The sequence below is a fragment of the Solanum pennellii genome, chromosome 4, assembly GCF_001406875.1.
Source record: "Solanum pennellii chromosome 4, SPENNV200".
NCBI lineage: Eukaryota > Viridiplantae > Streptophyta > Magnoliopsida > Solanales > Solanaceae > Solanum > Solanum pennellii.
Window position 1 is genome coordinate 18047513 of NC_028640.1, and position 4025 is coordinate 18051537.

A 4025-nucleotide genomic window follows, 5' to 3' on the forward strand; every position below is an offset into this window, starting at 1 on the left:
TAGTTATTCAAGAAGTTCTTTAGGAGTTTATAATGCATATGTCTAGTTAATTATGATACACGTATCTAGTTATTTGTGAAAGACTTTTGGTTTTACATCTACTACTACAAATAGAGATATAATTGATGATTCTAATCATCTCAAGCGGCCTTAAGTAGCCGATACAAAAATTGAGCATTTTCTAAATATAGTATTCTCCTTCTATATATCCTACACAATATAGGTAAGCCAATTTTTGCCGAAAAAATTTATGATGATTATACTTTTTCTCAATTGATAAACATGCTCACTATCTTCGAAGAATGTCACGAGAGACAAATTCTTTTTGAAGTTGTCTCTACAATTATACGAAGCAAACAAGAAATGAGTGATGATCAACTAATGAAGATTGTGTAAAGAGGTCTGAAGGGCGGGACATTTCCAATTTTCAAAGATGATATATTGAGTACTGAGGCATAAGCCCAAATGCAAAGTATATTTCCAAATGATGACAAATAGAAGCCGAATTCAATTAACCACTCGGTTCTTATATGTTGTTGATTATGTCAGCTATCCCAATTTTCCACCTTATAAAGAGTCTTTTATAAGTCTTGATAACAGTTGGAACTTCTCCAAAAAAATCATTCAAAAAAGATTTGTTTCCTCCTCTACTTGTAGAACTAGGGAAGCATATAGTACTACAATGTCAAGTATTTCCTCTCTCGATTGTTGTCGCAGATAGACTTCTTGGTCAAATAGACCCAACACATGATAATTGTAAGAATGTTGAGGAAAATCTGAACTGATTCTTTAGTACTGTATTCGATCAGTTTCAATCAATTGTTCCTTTTGAGATTTTCCGAAAGATAAAGAGATTAATGTTCCCAAGTTAATTAGAAACAATACAAGGTTAGAAATGGTGGAATAGAAGTATAGAGTAGAGTTAAATGATAAAAGTCTAATTTTGTCTTGTACACGAAAGACTAATTGAAAGAAAACTTTAAAATTCAAGATCTTCTTCGCCAACTATGCCTTAGTAAATCCATATATGATCAACGTCCAATGATCCTTGTATCCACATTTGAAGAGAAACATTATTATCGTATGCGACATATCAATAATATAATCCGCACCTTTATTTCAATGCAAATACATATTCCAAAAGAGATGTTTTACAGTTGAAGTTTCTTAAGGTTTGGACACATATTCAATTGAATATGATTTCTCTTGTGTAATACCTCAGCTTGTATATTTGAGATATGTTTATGAAAGGATTGAGAAATCTACAAACCATGATTCTTCGAAGAGAATGGACAGGGTTGATGCTCCCAATAGATTCATATCTAGAAAATGTTAGAGATAATACATTTGGATATTGGATCGCCACTATATATATCTAATATTCTTGTGACAGAAAATCATATTATTGAAGAAAAACCTTTTCTTCTGAATAACTTGAATATACTTTATCTTCATTATTCTCATTTTGCTGCGGAAGTCATAAGAAGAACTCCGAATCTAAAAGAGCTAAATATTTTACAATCCATTGACCCGATCATGATTTTCTCTATGGATATTTTCCTTCAATGGTATTTGTATACCATGAGAACTCATGCCTTTACTGGCTAATTACCCGATCTCGAACGGTTTTATGCATTCTTCAGAATAGATTGGAGACTAAATTAAGATGGTGTGTTTCTCAAGTTAAAATATCTACGAATTGTAGAAGCAGATCTACAAAGGTGGGAAGTAGGTAATGATAATTTTCTGATGCTTGAGTAACTAATACTACATGGGTTGCGTAATCTGGAGGAGATTCTTGAGAGTATTGGAGAAATAAGTTCTAGCGCTACATATAATATTACAAGCATATCACATTTTTTTCTACAAAGTTTGTGATCTTCATATATACTGATGAAGAAGAGATTATATGTTATGAAATTCAAAGGATAAAATTAACATGAAAATTGACTAAGAACATAACATATATAATTAAAATTACTAATTTCGACTAAATCATAACAGATGAACACAACCCTTAGGATGAATCATAACTCAAGAACATTTCATGATGAACACCTCCAATGACAAATGAACCTATTAATGTGATATTTATGTTTTTAATTTTACTCAAAAATCCCAAAACACACACACTATTAATTGCGAACTATGGAAGAAGTAGATCCACTAACCCTATTAGCAAAGGGTCCACCAACATGGAGTCCATATAAAGAACTATTGGGTTTATGAACGGGTGATTAGGGCGTCATGCGGAAGCTTACAAATTTAAAATCATATGGTTGATAAATCAGATAAGAAAAACTAAGTCTAAAACATAAAATATTAATATATCAAAACTAATAGAAATAAAAACATTAAAACTATAGAGATAATAAATCTCCCCATAAACTAAAGTCTCTAAACGAATACATTGCGAATGTTATTGTTATTATTTGTTCTTGTTTATTTGATATGAGAAGAGAAGCCTTCAATTTATAGAGTTCCAAAATTTTCTTCCAAGGAAAGAATAACTCAAATATGGAAGAATATTATATTTTCCTTTCAGACTAGTTAAAAAATTTATGGTAATGTTTTGTCTTTTCTTTTAGGAAAAAATAAACTTAAAATAAGGTAAGAAAATCAGGGCAAAACCCGAACAAATCTTCCCTTTTGGCTTGAATTTTCTGGCATAATAATCTTCATCCTCATTCTTCACACTATCTTCATGTATCACTGCTACTTACCATGATTCAAAAATTGATATGGGTTAAAAATTGGGGCCCTGTATTAAAAGTTATGATCAGGGTTGAAAGTGAAGTTCACGTGTTAAAAATAATATGCATGAGTTGAAAGGGGAGCTCATGCGTTAAAAGTAAGATGCTTGAGTTAAAAGTGAAGCTCTTGCGTTAAAAGTAAGATACATGAGTTAAAAATGGAGCCCGAGCATTAAAAGTTTGCAGAGGTTAAAATTGTTGAAATTTTATTTTGTTTTAAAGGATGGAACAGCAGGATATTATTGAAAACATATTTGAAATTTTTCTCCACATGTAGTAGCACAAAAATCTTCATTATCATCAAACTGATTATAAATTGATTTGAAACCACTTGAGTATGTCTTCAACCTCCTTCAAACATTAGATCATTGAATCATCGGATCTTTGAACCATGTACTATGATATCACTTCTTGAGCTATATGATTGTTAAACCATGTGCTCTGATACCACATATTGGGTTTATCAAGGGGTGATTATGACGTCATGCGGAAGCTTACAAATCTCAAATCATATGGTTGACGCCCGAATGAATTAGTTGGTACTAGAAATGTTAGAAAAAGTGAACGAAAGGAGTAATAAGAAGTGAAAAGGACATAAATCAAATAAGAAAAACTAATTCTAAAAATCAAAATACTATTATATCGAAACTAATATAAAAAAGAACATTAAAATTGTAGAGAGAATAAATGTCCCTATAAACTAAAGTCTCTAAACGACTACATTGTGAATTTTATTCTTATTATTTTCTATTGTGTTCTTGATATGAGAAGAGGGGTCTTCAATATATAGAGTTCCAAACTTTTCTTCTAAAGGAAAGAATAATTGAAATATGGAAGAATATTATATTTTCCTTTAAGAAAAGTTAAAACATATGGCAATGTTTTGTCTTTTCTTTTATTAAAAAATAAATTTTAAATAAGGTAAGAAAATAAGGTCAAAACCCTAACAAGAACTTTACCTAACACAATTCGGAGGAGTCCAGGCACTTCCCAATTTTTGAAATGGGAATGCATTATTATTCCCCATTTGTGCCTCTTTTTCAACCTTTTTCTTTAAAATTTCCACTGCCTTCTTCAAGTATTGAAGTTGGAATAAGTTAATTTCTTCGATAGGCGCCATATACCATTAGCTCTCTTCCTAATTTCTCGAAGAGCGTCTTGATACGCTCAAACTTACCTCTCAAATGAGAAGTAAAGCGGTCGCGTCAAGTAAATAACCCAACTAGTGAGGTTGGGATCGTTCCCACGAGGAAAATAGTCTAGACTTAACTT

The 4025-nt window shown here is 31.2% G+C and overlaps 1 pseudogene; it reads right to left on the reverse strand.

Moving 5' to 3' along the window:
- Window positions 1-2135: 2135 nt before the first annotated feature.
- LOC114076859 overlaps window positions 2136-4025 on the reverse strand; it is a 12914-nt pseudogene continuing 11024 nt past the window's right edge.